General features: G+C 40.6%; 1 protein-coding gene across 1 annotated transcript in view; it reads right to left on the bottom strand.

Moving 5' to 3' along the window:
- Positions 1-15,381, bottom strand: part of LOC125296021 (thyroid hormone receptor alpha-A-like) — a 70,291-nt gene extending 54,910 nt beyond the window's left edge. Inside the window, exon 1 of the mRNA XM_048245643.1 lies at positions 15,114-15,381. The gene's annotated coding sequence lies outside the window, so the exon portion shown is untranslated. The remainder of the gene's footprint in view (positions 1-15,113) is intronic.
- Positions 15,382-15,767: the final 386 nt, after the last annotated feature.

Genomic DNA, 15,767 nt, shown 5'->3' with positions numbered 1-15,767 from the left:
AGTTATTAAAACCTTCGGGGCTAACCCCTTTCATTTCTGCTGCAGCAGGTTGTGCACAACAGAGTAGATGGACATAAGATACAGACTGAAGAGTTGCAGCTTTATTCAGTTACCCGCAGTTGAAACTAAACCTAAGTTTCCCTCACAAACTCTGATTTGGTCGCTATACTGTAGCTTATTCCCAGCTGAGCCGTTTATGAGTGTTTAGTCCTAAATGAAAACGATTCATACTCTCTAGCCACTCACTCGCAATTCACTGACGTCAGGTTCACTTACGGCTCCCACACACAGCTGCGTGCATCGCGTTGCTGGAGACGCATCCCATTCACTTTAAATGGGCTCACGTGATCCGTTGCCGAACTGAATTGTGGGTCCGTCGCGTCGCGTTTCTCCCGCTGCTCGCGTTGAGGAGTTCAGCTGTTGCTGCACCGACAGACGGCACCGCCAATCAAGCCAATCCACGGACGGCACCAACCAATCACATTACGGTTTTACTTCAAGTCATTTGCATAGCTACCGTCGGGAACACCCACTGGAATGCGTTGACGGAACGCAGCTGTGTGTGGGAGCCGTTAAAGGAGCCACACATACTGTAGGGCTAGGCTACTGTTATGTTGACTGCTGTACTATTGAGGACTATGAGTTCTGTCCATCATTTGGTGGTAGGTAAAATTACTGCAATAAAATTATGCTTATTAAATGCTTTCCCCAAATCACTTTTCACAATTTGTTTTCAAGAGTAATATTATCGGTTATCGTATCGGTATCGGCCACAAAAAAACAATAAATATCGGTTATCCTTATCGGCCCGAAATTCCATATCTGTGTATCTCTACTTTTCAGCTTTAATGCTTGAAACTTGAAGCTTGAAGCAACTCGCGAACATTAAGAAAGACAAAATGATACCCGACCTGCTTATTTCCAAAAGGTGCGCTTTTGGTTAATGTAGCCTAACATGCAGTGTATTCTTATTGAGCTACAGTATGTAAAACTTTCACATAAACAGGAACAGAGTCAGACAAAAATATACCTTTACACATGACATTCCTTAGTCAAATGTCCATTGTGTACTGGACCACACTGTGTATTGGACGCACTTGACTAAGGGATGTCATGTGTACAGGTATATTTTTGTCTGACTCCTAACCGCAAGTTAACGTGGGCACCCGCTTAATTCAACCCATGCATCACTGACACACACACACACACACACACACACACACACAGACATCTACTGTCATACCATGAGACAAATCAGCTGATACTGAACGGGATTTCACCATCCACTGCATCAAAGCCTATTGAACTGCACAGTTCACATTTCCTGACTGGTAGGAGTTTGGCTAGGGGGAACCAGGGGTAGGGCTGCACAATTAATCGAATTTTAATCACGATCACGATTTTGGATTCCCACGATCAAATTTGCGTGATCGAGCGATATTAAAAATGCGTGCTCTACCCATTGAACCAACCTGGCAACCCATAGAACACTCCGCTACAAAACAATGTGCCTGCATGCAGCCTACCAATGACAACTGCCTGACCTGCACTGCTCAGCCTGATGCAATGCTCAGTTTGGATGCACTGTGGACTAGTAGCATTATATTAACTATTAGTAGGCTAGTTAGACTATACAAAAAAAACGACGATCAAAAATCAAATGTGGGGCACAGCAGGCCAAGAGCTTGTCCCTCGAAAACGGATCATCCGTTGTTCGAAAATATTTCGGATTTCAAGCAAGTGGAGTTAACCAACAACTTAAGCAAAGCAGGGCTCTCAACTCATACCGTGAAACACATCACATGAAACCACACATGGCCTTTTTATCACGTTAACTTTTAGTCTGTTTGCTTCCTCCGATATAGCCTATAATAAGAGTTGAGCTAACGACGGGATCCGTGAATTATATTCATGTATTTTATAAGCTACATGTGCAACCTACAATGCATATGCGTTTCAAGACACAGCCTACTCAAAACGAGTGAACAATAATGAAATTGTAGCCTACACGTCAGTGTTTTACATATCAACGAATGACTAAACCAGGGGTGTCCAAACTGCGGCCCGCCACACACTTTAATCCGGCCCGCCGAGCATTTATTAGTTTATCATAGATCCGGCCCGCCACACTTTAATCCGGCCTGCCAAGCATATAATTAGGTTATCATAGCTAGCTATTTTTCCCAGGCTACTGCAAACTGCTTTACACTCTTCCTAAAGAATGTTTACAATGTCAATGTCAAAACAGCTTGTTACATCGAGATACATAGTATCTCCATTGCAGCAGATCTAACTACGTTATGCTACTCCATTTAATTGGGAACGCATTTGAGCGTGCACGAGAGAGAGCGCAATGGCAACAGTTCCCATTACTGACCATTTACAAACTGAGTGGGCACAGCACTAGCCATAGGCTATTGAGTGGATCTGGCAAAGGGTCTTAAATTGACAGTGCACCATTTATAAATGACTTAAAAAGCATCAAATTAACAGTATTTCTTAATACTTTGTAATTACTGTGTTTCCGTTATCCCCAAATATTAACAAAGTAGCAAGCTGGAAGTTTGGAAGTCACAGTCAATCTGTATTTGCAGTCATTTTGGGGAGTAAATGTGAGGGGAAGAATTTGGGTGAGCCAGATAGCAAGTCCAATATGTTTAAGGGAAAAAGTATTTTTGTCACTAAAATTAATTAATAATCGTGATAAATAATCGTGATCTCAATATTGATCAAAATAATCGTGATTATCATTTTGGCCATAATCGTGCAGCCCTAACCAGGGGTCATTCCTATTCCAATCAACATAACATTTCAAACACAGTGGATGAAGCAACTTATATGCATATCATAAGAAAAGACCTCTTGGTGAATTTGTTTGCATTCTAGTATCCATAACAAACAAATGTCATCTGTGTCCACAGCAAAGAGTAAAAGAGAGAGATTCTTTCTCCCCATCTAATATAAAAGGAAATGCAATGCCCTAAACAGAACACACCATTGTGAAATCACTTTTCTGGGTTATGCATGGCACATGTCTGTGTTTTATGAAACATCCAGCCGAACAGGCCGGCGTCCACACGGTCTGCATCAGCCATTCCCGCTTCAAACTGAAACAATGCGTGGCTTAGCATCCGCAGAAAAGACATAAATTTAAATCCTGCACAATGACTTCCATCAGACATGCCACATGAGGTCTGACAATGTGGTCACACAGCCGGGCTCCATAGCGTGGTGCCACTGTCACTTTACTAAGTTAAAGGCACAGCACATGTGGGGGATGCCTGAACGCTGGCATGTGGCATAGAAACGGAGAAAAATGTATCCAAAAGTCTCCACCCATGCGCAAAACCATGGGCTGCTCATAACCGCTAATAGGGAAAGTGTCCATGTATGACCTGCATTGTGGACTTTGGCCTGACCAGGGTGCAACAAGCGAAGGAGAAGGTTCCAAATAATATCTATTTTTACTGCTTCTTTTTTGTTATGCAATGCTTAATTATAAAGGCTTTGTAGGACATATCTATAGACCGGTATCAATGGTATGTCATAACAGATTAGATACCAATATATTACATTACATGCAAGGACTAGATTAAGTCTAATTCTATGCATGTTCAGGTCAACACATACTGTAAATATTATCAAAGAGGACAAGGCTTTTGCCTAGATGTGACCTTTTCCTATGTGTCATTTTCTGAAAGCACACTTCACTGATAAAATGTGTGGAAAACAGCGTCTGCTAAATAAACAGCAACATGTTCATGCACTACATTGCCCGCCTGGAATTATCCATTTTATCTTGTGTGCATTGATGTGATTGTTCCACTAGCCTTTCTTGCACTGAATTGCCAGCATAACCTTGGAGTGCCTCCCTTTTGTTTGTGTGTGTGTGTGTGTGTGTGTGTGTGTCTGTGGGTGAGTCTGTGTGTGTGCAGTGTGTCTGTATAAGTGAAGCTGCCACCTGGCAGTGTTCAGAGTGCGGATCCAAGTGCAATAAGGGCAAGGGGTTCAAAAAGTCTGTGCACTATATGGCCTATACATTTCATACCTCATGCAGTTGCTAGTATTAGATGATAAAGGAGTCACAGGGTCCCATGCCATACTGCTGGAAGCCAAGGGGATGAACAACACTGCATAATCTGGCAAAGCTTTCAGATCAAACACACACACACGACTACTGGTTCACTAACATAGCTATGGTTGGGAGATGGCCTGACAGCATGGGCTGAAAGAGGACATTTATTTTGCTTCCCCCAGTTCCCAGAACAGGAACTGGAAATATTTGGATATTTCGAAGAACATTCCTGCTTAGCTACATTTAGAGGTAATACACCTACTACACAAGGATGATTGATTGCTGCATTTCATTTTCATGCTACTATCTTTGCCCCAATCAACCTATAGCAGGAGCCACAGGGTTACTGCACTCTATATGTTGAAAGACCATATAGCTAACACAGCTTCATTCTCTCACATGCTAATCAACGGTTTGCAGGAACGAGTACAAAGCATACTCATATTAACCAACCAAATGTTGCTACTTTCTTCCTCCTTTAAATGGGGTTCCTGCTTTGACTTGCAACATCACATACACACATCCTTGTCTACATGACTAGACACTGACTGTAAACCATGTGTGTGCACATCCCCTTTCTCCTGGTGACCCATGAAGGTGCTCTTTTGAACCATCCTTTTATTCAGACCTCTCTTTCATCAGCTACCCCCATCACTAACTTTCTGTTGTTCTGTTGTTAATATATTCAATCATAAGACCAAAACAAACAGTAACCCAGTAAGGAACAGTATGCTGAACTGCTTGGGGTTGTGTGGAAATGACACACACACACAGCTGGCTCATTAAATACTGTGGACCATATCTTGGTGTCATGATGATTTACATAGCTGCTACATCTAAACAAGTTATTAATTCTCTATTTTTTATTTCCTTTTTAATTTTAATTCATTTGTTAATTGATTTTGAAGAATTTTGTTCTCACTTCATTCACACTTCTGCTCTCTCTCTGAAGGACATTATCTTAAAATGTCACTGCTGAGCTACCCTACCATGGTGGAAAATAAGAGAGACTGTTCAAAATGATACACTCTTAAATATGGGGGAGGTTCAACAAACCAACTACACATGCTTATGTTTCAGTTTTCATTTTACCTCTTTTTCTTTAATTGGACTTAATTCTCAGTGACTTCAGAGTTATTTGAGAGGAAACAAAATCACTATGGTGATCTATGAGGGGTACATCAAGCCAGGGCTGTAGTACTCGAGTCCAGTCTTGGACTTGAGTCCGGACTCAAGACCGTTTTTCTATGGTCTCGGACTTGTCTCGGACTCGCTAGTATTTGGACTTGGTCTTGTCTCGGTCTCTGCCACTGGTCTTGCCAAATATGGCTTTTGGTCTCGACCGAGTCCAGGTGTCTTTAGGGCCATCAAAACGGAAGCCGCAAAACCTAAAACCGCAAGCCTGAGAGTTTATTTTACTGTCTGTGGAGTTAGCTGAAGATGAAGAGGAACCGCGAGGAGCCAGGCGAAACGTTTCAGTTATAAAAGTTGCCTAAAGGACAGTGATCAGTAGGCTACTGCCGCTTTACTGCAAACTGCTTTTCACTTGTTAGAGAACGTTTACAATGTCAAAATGCACCAACACTGGAAACTGGAATCCATGCATTTCCACTGAATTATTTTTGGAATCTGATCCCTTATCATACCAGTTCATTCTTACTCGTTGCTCGACTTATCGTGACTAAATTCAAGATGGCTGCAAACGCTAAACTTCGTGAAGATACTGTCTGTATAAATCGTCTTGTAAGTAAACTACCAGTGCTTTTTCAAAGTTCTCAATGTCTCGTTTTAAATGTCAGGGCCCTCGGAAGTCTACCAATGAAGTGTGGAGATACATTGAGCCTCGTAAATGGGTGTAAAACAGTGATTTATTTGCATGGCTAGACCGATGCCGAAGCACCACTATTGAAAAAGCTGTTGGTAGCATCGGCTAACTAGCGCCAGATTTTGGAGTGCAGGGGACAAGCCGAGATGGGCTATGAGACATACGTTCACACTCGGTATCATGTTTCAATACACTTTAGGTCAATATCACACCGGAATTCTCCTTTAAACTGAGAGCCAGCTAGGGCACTTTGACATGCTGTAGGCTGCACTCACTGTGATTTGAGAAATGGACAAAAAAAAAACTGACATATGAACAGTTGTCTTTGCCTTTGTGTAATGGAACTGGTGAGTCTTGAAGTCTTCAATAATTCGTTTACATGAAGCACATATATGCCGATTGAAACGCATTCCACTCACGCTAGCTAGGTGACTGGCTCAGGCTCATAATTCACTTTTAATTACAAACAGAAAATGTCTAGCTAGCATCATGTCATTACATGCTTCTATTTCCAAAGGAATGAAAGCTGTTTATACCAACTTAATATCATGCTTATCATTGTTAATATTGTGCAATACATGTGGTACAAACAATGTTAGAGTTTGTGGACTAGCTATAGGCTATATTTCAATGTAGCTGGTAAAAAAAGATTGTTATGAGAACGTGGCATGGAGGTATTAGGAACGTGGCCACAATGGGCTTAAAGTGACAGTGCACCATTTACAAACGAGTTAAACAGCATCAAATGAGTAGTATTTCTTAAGAAATTAATACTTTAAAACACAAATACTGTGTCAGTATTATCATTTAAAAAATATCAACGTGTTTTACTTTTATCTTTGTAGTTACTCATTAATTTTGTGATTTATGTTGTATTTAATATGCCATTTAAGAAGCTTTAGTCTTTAGGAACTTTTTAATTGCGGTTAATCGAGATTAATTCATTAATTCATTGTTGTGTTTCCTTTGCATTAAAATATGAAAGTCCATATTGTAAGTAGGCTTTGTCATAACATGTCTTAAAGTCCACGTCCTAAAGCCTCAGGTTTTCACATACATCTATAAAAGATTTCTGAGTGTCTGTGTGATTGTATCAATGCCTCTGTATGTAGTGTGTAGACTGTATTTCAAACTAGATACACCACAATGTACACGGCATGTGTACTTTGTGCAATGTGCATGTGGAACACGTGTATTGACAATAGCACATTGATCTCTATACCATTTGACCTTGTTTGTTCTGTGTTACCCCGGCTGACTTTCACATTGTCTTTTGCATTTGTCATTGTCTAATGTAAACATTAGAAACAAAAAAGCAAACTTTGATGGCAATTATAGGCTATCGTGCTAAGGAGCAGTGCTCACCTGGGCTTGCTGGCTAACATAACTTAAAAAGCAGTTCTGTCTCAGCCAAAGGGCTAAGGCAATTATGGAGCAATAATAAGCAATGTCTCCACAACAACATGCACCATTTAGACTAAAACAATATCTGTAGACAGGAAATTCACTCCTCTTTAAAAAACAAACACCAATACAAGAATAGGAGTTGGGCATGAAACAGCATGGGAAAAGGCACATCAAATCCCCACATTACATCACCAAATGTGTGGAGTCTATAGCATGATGATACGGTGTTGTATAAGATACAAATATATATTGTAGTATAATAACACTGAATCTGTGCAGAGATAGATACAGTGAATAATACTTTATTCTATATATTAAGTGACTGTATCCACAAACTTGCAGCTATATGTTCTAGATAGATAGATAGATACTTTATTGAAGTAGGGGAAATTCAAGCTCTGCTCTGTTCTGCAGATGTAAGAGGCACAGTCATTCTAAAAGCAGGTCAAATCTAAATCAAATTTTCCTCAGCTTGTGTACTTTCCAGTGACATTATCAATGGAACATGCCATGAGCAGCAAGTTCAGAGATATATCCAAACCTAAGTAATCACAACCCAGACTAGACACAAACAAGTTTAAAACTTTTAAAAGAAAGAAAAACATCCAGTGATTGTGACTGGTGAAGCAGCCCCCAGCTTCAGAGAGCCTCACAGCATGGACAGCATCTTGAACAGAGGCCAAGACCAGCCAGGACCTTGGACAAACTTGACCCTGCAGTGTGGATATTTAAAGCTCTGCTATTCGTATAGCTCAGTGAATATTTACACAATGTTCCCATACGACACAGTGGATAAATGCTCCCTGCACTGAAATCCAAACACTGTGGCAAATGTATAACTTAGAGTCTGATATGAAACAGGTAATATTTAATCTCCAGTCTTTAAACAACTGTTTCATATGGCATCTGGACGGTTCTCCCTGGCTTTAGATAAGTGTTAAAATCCTGGATCCTTGGCCACTATAACAAATATTTGAACATACAACTTTTGAATGGGGAGTGATAGGCTGCTTGTGAACTTACTTTCCACTTATTTTCTTTTTTAATTCATAAGAGCATAACAGTGAGCTACTTATATAGAGTGTCATGTTTAATTTCCTCTTTTCTTTCAAAATGGACGTGTCAGTATTTAGATTAATACTTCAAAAAATATGTTCTGCAGTGCTGGTGAGTCGCTGAGTCGTATTTCAAAACCTCACATTCATGACCCCATTTAATGCTTATGCTAGCAACTGGAAGTTTGAAGAGACAAACAGCATGCTATAAAAGATTAAATATAAACACAAATGTAAATGTAAAATGAATAAAACAATTTAAACATAAAACAAGAGAGCTATGCACAATAACAACCAAATCCTAACACACAGGGAAGCAACCAGCTTGAACAATACAGATTCCTGGGCCCAACAGGGTAAACTGGGTTAACTGGTGAAATCGCTGGGGCTGAATTAAAAGGTCAGCGACCCTGCAGTGCTAGACCAGTGATCCTATTGGCGCTTGCAAACCTGATCTGCCAAGCTGTGGTAGTCTGACAAAGACCTGTAGTGTGTTTACCTTCTTACATTTAGTAAGAAGGTAAACTTCTAATAGTATGCTATACATGACATGTTGTGCAGTTTTCTTCTTTCTAAAAAAAAGTACAAAATAAAAAGTGAGCCAATGTCCGAGGACAGTCTGACTGACTATATGCAGTCATGCATCATGTTACTAAGAATGACAAACATACACTCACCTCCCTTCCCTGTGTTTTACCACAGAGGCATGGGTGTTACCATACAGTATACTGACATAAAACACTAATGTGTGTGCATGCACACATCACCGTCATTGACATTATCATAATAATACTTGTTATTAAATAAATGACTATTATATAGGCTACCAGCTATCTAAATCCCTTAACATGTGCAATTCTGCCTGATGGTAGACTGGTGTAAATACTAGGTCACTGGCTTTTATTTTATAACTGTTTTATAACTGTTTTATTCATTTGTTAACCGAGATGTTCTGGCAACACATTTAAAACAGTATGCCATTAAACAAATTGCAACTTGACAACACATTTTGCAATCAGGCCACTTGCAAACAGACACAATTGTGTCAAGACAAGACTCTTCAGTTAAAAAAATCTAATTTTGAGGACAGACATGTGCCTGACTCATTAGTGGTAAGAGGCCATTTAAATCTCAATACAAAACTGAAAAGAAATCTCTAATGCTAAAATCTTGCCAGGTAAAAGAAAAACATTTAAAAACATGTTTTTTTTTGTGTGATGTTTAATGTAATGTGTGATACAACTTCAAAATACAAAGTCTCAAAATGATCTTTGCTTTGACAACAGAAGATTTTTTTTTCCTTCCATGCATCTACTGCCTGTGAGATTATTAATGAAAACATATCTGTGTTCTAGACTCCCTGTGCTTTCCAGTTTAATTTGGCCTATTTGCTAAAAGCAATGTTTGCTGACTTTACTTTTTCCCCCATTCTCTTTAATCAAAAGCTTGCTTTCGTTCCCACAGGTCTTGGCTATATGATCAGAGCTACAGTACCAGACTGAACTGTTGTGGCCATTCCCATGAATGTCAGGGTGAACGTGTACCATAACGCAGATGCCCATGACTGCTGGATCAGATCTGTCTGATCTGGCGCAGATCCAGTGGCTATCTGACGTAGCTGCTGGTTTTGAAACAGTCTCTTATCAGTTGGTATCTGGCAATGATCTCAGCTGTCCTCGGCTGCCATGAAAAGACTTTATAAGCATACTGTATATCACCTAATCGCTTGAGCATTACACTTAATCTTTACATGACATTACTCTCATTTGTCCTCATTCCCCTTCAAACTCAGCTGAGTCCATCCAAATTAGAACCACTACTTGTGATGATACTACTAAGACAATAAAGGTGCACTCTGCAATTCCAAACCAGCACACACTTGTGCAATTCAGCGACAATTTAACGACTCATATCAGTTCCCTAGCCGTTTGTTCTGTGTGTGCACACAAAAAACTAAGTGACGAGTTCATACACAGTCTTGTCTCTGTAAATAAGAAACAAAAATATTGGTTCGGATCGAGCCATGAACAAATATCAACAACCCTTTAGCAGAACTGCAGACTCTAGCCTACCTTAAATCTGCTGGCTACTGTCCTCACAGCTCCTGGGCCAGGCTTACTAAGTCCTATGTGAACTGAGCTCTATAGAGGTAGACTAGCAGGAGAGGCCAAACACCACATTTCCCCTTCCTGAGTCAGAAGCCAATCCATTAACCTGGCCATTAGCGAGTCTCACCCCTATACGAGTGGACATGGGCTGTTACCACACCCACTTATTCAACAAACGAACAAACCAAGGAAAATTAAATAAATCCTAGTCCAGCACTGATAGATGGGTTACGTCACGCCAAAGATTCTGGAGTATCATATTTGCTTCAGACTAAACAGGGTTAAAGGAGCGCTCAACCACATTTGAAAACTCAAACAACCTATACTTTTTCTTTCATATTGACACACATATCAGATCCCAAACTGCATCCTAGTAAAAATGCATTAATTTCATTTAGGCATTGGTCTAATGTCCATCACCAACTCATTTGCACATTAACAGATGTCACAACTATTCATGCAGAGCCAAGCATGACGTAAAAAAAATAGGCCAACTGATCTCTTCCAATGAATTCAACATGCAAGGAAGAAACCGTCCATTAAGTTCACTTCATTGTTAAATTATAGGCTCTACACTAAATAACACAGAAACCAATTACTCCAGCTCAGCAGATATCCATTTTAGTAGCCTAAGTATCATAGTGCAAGATATTGACAAAATTAACTTCCAACTCGTGCTTCAACTAAAACAAAAATGAACAGTACAATTCATGTCAGTGGATGCATCCTGTTTAACTTTATTGAGAGAATGTAGCCTAATACTTTTGGTGAAACGGGCTGAAAAAAAGAAACATTATCAGCATGTACTACTTGTTAACAATACAACTCTATTTAATCAAGCTGAAAAAGGGGGCCCAACTCCTGACAAAAAAATCAAAAGGATGCTGTAAATATAATTACATCCCTAGGTAATACTGTAATGTTATGTTGAGAGAGAGCGTAGCACATTAGTAATGCACAAAGCCAGGTACGGAGTGAGTTTTACAGAGCCATTAACCCTACACTTCAGCTTGTAAGTTTTGCTCCACTGACTTTATGGATGGGTGACTAGAGGCAGAGTACTGCTCACTTTCATTGAAATAAATGTAATACTACACACATTAAACGTTGATAAATGTTGTCAACTAGAAGCCTACAAAAACACTTCTCATGTTGCAGTGTTTTACTGAACAACATTACATTAAAAAACGGTGTGGTTTTTAAACCACATACATTGCCTTGTGAGTTTTTATGTCAAACATGGCAAAAACACAGGCTAATTATTTAAATGTATCTGATTTTGTCCTATTACATAAATGTAAAAAATAGCCTGTGCTTGTAACATACACTCACCTAAAGGATTATTTTAGAAATGTTGGCCCATATTGATAGGATAGCATCTTGCAGCAGATGGAGATTTGTGGGATGCACATCCAGGGCAAGAAGCTCCCGTTCCACCACATCCCAAAGATGTTCTATTGGGTTGAGATCTGGTGACTGTGGGAGCCCATTTTAGTACAGTGAACTCATTGTCATGTTCAAGAAACCAATTTGAAATGATTCTAGCTTTGTGACATGGAGGATGGGTACATGGTGGTCATAAAGGGATGGACATGGTCAGAAACAATGCTCAGGTAGGCTGTGGCATTTAAACGATGCCCAATTGGTACTAAGGGGCCTAAAGTGTGCCAAGAACACATCCCCCACACCATTACACCACCACCACCAGCCTGCACAGTGGTAACAAATCATGACGGATCCATATTCTCATTCTGTTTACGCCTAATTCTGACTCTACCATCTGAACGTCTCAGCATAAATCGAGACGAATCAGACCAGGCAACATTTTTCCAGTCTTCAACTGTCCAATTTTGGTGAGCTTGTGCAAATTGTAGCCTCATTTTCCTACTTTTAGTGGAGATGAGTGGTACCCGGTGGGGTCTCCTGCTGTGTAGTCCATCTGCCTCAAGGTTGTGCGTGTTGTGGCTTCACAAATACTTTGCTGCATACCTCGGTTGTAACGAGTGGTTATTTCAGTCAAAGTTGATCTTCTATCAGATTCAATCAGTCGGCCCATGCTCCTCTGACCTCTAGCATCAACAAGGCATTTTCGCCCACTGGACTGCTGCATACTGGGTGTTTTTCCTTTTTCAGGCCATTCTTTGTAAACCCTAGAAATGGTTGTGCGTGAAAATCCCAGTAACTGAGCAGATTGTGAAATACTCAGACCAGCCTGTCTGGCACCAACAACCATGCCACACTCAAAATTGCTTAGATCTTTCCCATTCTGACATTCAGCTTGGAATTCAGGAGATTGTCTTGACCAGGACCACACCCCTAAATACATTGAAGCATTGGTTGATTAGATTAGACCACACCCCTAAATGCATTGATTTTGCATTGGTTGATTAGATAATTGCATTAACAAGAAATGTACACCCTTGGGTCAATTTTCGCCAGAATTACACTTTAACAGTTGTTCCTAATAATCCTTTAGGTGAGTGTAGTATGACATGTTCTCATAAACAAATTGAAACCACCTGGGTCTCTAGCCATGGAACTGCACTAGACATAACACCTAGCAGCAAGTAGATAACTACCAAGGGAGTTGAGGTACATCCGGGTGGATCTCTAATCCAATCAGTCATATTGAACAGACTGTTTCTATCCTTGATGAGCCCTCTCATTGGACCAATGCATGTTAGGAACAGCTCCAGTGGCAGCCAAGAGGCCAGGCAGCTACCTGTGACTGTGACGTGGGCTCTGTTCCAAAAGGCACCAGACCTCTTGACATAATAAGCTTACAAGGCTTCAGAGTAATCCCCATTCTTGTTTGTTTTTATGCAACAGAATTAAGATTCAGATAAATCTGACTGAATTGTTCATATAACAAATGGATAACACCCAGCAATAAAATGAGAGCAGGTGTGTGCAAACTTTTCCCCACGCAAACAGCACCAGAATATCCTATCAGCCCCAGGATACCCACACTGTCTTACACAGACTTGCTTGGCTATGGAAAAGGGCAAAGAGAAATAAACATGTAGCTGGATGACCAGTCTAATGTAAAAGGACAGCTCTCTAGGTAGCCAACTGAACCAAAAAAGCAAGACAAAATTTAATTGTGGAGCACATTTGGTGCCCAAAGGCAACTCATGGTGTTCGAGAGCAGCATATCAAAGGGTTGTTTTTCTTTTCCTTTTCTTTTTGCTATCATGGCCCTGTTTACAGATTGGACCACATTGATGCCTGCTCTGCCCTATGTGAAACTGTTTGTCCTGAGGCCCTATATCCAATGCACACTTGGGAGGGAATTGCTGATCTTGGGATGTGAGATCTTAATCAGTTCATACAACTGTCTCCAATATGAGGCAATGGGTGGTACTACAGTATATAGGGAAGGAAATCGGGGTGTTTTTAGAGAAGCAGATGTCAGATCGTTAGATCACCAATACCATTTAATTTGGCTTTACTTTCATGAAATCCTGAAGTCAAATTCTGACAGACTAGCAGGTTTTTTTTTTACATGTCCAAAATGCAGGGTTAACTTTGGTGGGTCAGCCCCTGACGTCATTGTACAGTGGATTCAAATCAGGACATCAGCTGCACAGCTGGGTTATGTAACTGCCCCCCCCCCCCCAACACACATACACATGCTCTCGTCGTGGTAACCACCCAACATCTATCACCTCTGAAACCAGGCAGACGAGTCGCCGGCAAGCGCCATGTGAGGTCACTCACACGCGAAGAGCACGTTATCTCACTGGTAGACTACCGGTAGCCTGCGTCGGAACGGTGGAAAAACTAGTGCAGAATTCCTATTATAAGATCAAGTGAGGACGTGAATTCCTGTCTGTATGGCACTTTTATCATGACTATGTAAACGAATGCGTTTAACAGCACGGCTTGTGCTTATAGCCTGCAGGAAACATTGGTTTCACGAAGGCACATGTTTAGCGGACATTATCAAATAAATTAACACAGCAAAAAGCTTTAATCACGTCCAAGATCATCATTACAATGCATGGTAGCAGCCATATTCAGAAAAAGATCTCCTTCAACATACGCGCGCTGTCATTCCAGCATCAAGTTCAATAACCGAACTGTCATTCAACGTATAGCCACCCCAAACCTGACCCCTTTAGAAATATTTCATCGGAGAGAGGGGTGGTCTTGGTTAATTACGTTGCCTAGCTGCTACATTACCTCAACTGACTCGCGAGTTTTAAGTTCGGATAAACAGCTCTACCATTAATTACCGTGCCTAGCTCCACGTGTCCAGAAGGGCTGCAATTTTTATCAGTGCTGTGTATTTAAGAGAAAACATAATGTAGTTTCAATTTCACACCTTTCGCCTTACAATCCAAGGCCTAATTCAACACCAATCAACAATGCTTAAAGCGTTCGTACTTGGTTAACTGTTCGTGTAATTTGCATGTACATGTTATGCAAGCCGCATTTAAACGTTAATGTTGGCCGAACCACGCCGTATTGATTTCACAAAGCTGTCGTTCGGATGTGGCGAAGCTACTGTTGAGAGTTAGCGTTATGATCTAAGGCCGTTAACTTACAAGCTTCAAATAATTAGACTCTGACAGCAACTTTGTTGACATTCGTTGAAAAAACAGCCATCACCCAGTCATAAACAAATTAAGTTTACTTACCTTAGCCCAATAATAACTCAAGCGGGTGCATGGGAGTCCTGGCAAGTGATTTTCGCGGTTCCCTTTAGATTATGCTACAGTACAGAAGTAGGCTACAGCCTATGTTCTGCCACCGTTCACCAAAAAGGCTTCGCGAAAAATCCCGCAGAAGTACGAGTTATGTATAGATTGCTATATTTTGCAGGATACGTCGTCAGAGTTTTTCGATTTAAATTGTCTGAGAAAGAATGTGCTACACTTCATGTAGAACTGCCTGCCGCTCCGACAGGGAAATGCAACAACATTTCTATAGTTGCTCCTCCCCCTTACAGTATGGGCGCTCTGATATAGTGTGATCAGACTGTTGGCTAACATGTCCTACAGCAGTTCACGAGATTGCATGGTGATTCCCTAACGAGCTTTTTGACTGTTTCGGTTGTAAAGTCTTATGCGCAAAGGATTCAGGACCACTGATTATATTAAGACTTGGCTCTGATGAATTTGATTTGATTTGATCAAAGGTATGTAGGCATAGGCTACCACCAAACGCTAACACAGGATAAGTCTATGTAACCCCTAATGTCTCAGAAGTTAGCCCCCAAATCAGAAAAAGTTGGGACGTTGTGTAAAATGCAAATAGCCTACAGAATGTGATAATATACAAGTCTTGTAAAT

Source organism: Alosa alosa, chromosome 6 (genome assembly GCF_017589495.1).
Source record: "Alosa alosa isolate M-15738 ecotype Scorff River chromosome 6, AALO_Geno_1.1, whole genome shotgun sequence".
Lineage (NCBI taxonomy): Eukaryota > Metazoa > Chordata > Actinopteri > Clupeiformes > Clupeidae > Alosa > Alosa alosa.
The sequence above is the reverse complement of the archived record's forward strand: the minus strand, read 5'-3'. Positions and strand labels throughout refer to the sequence as shown.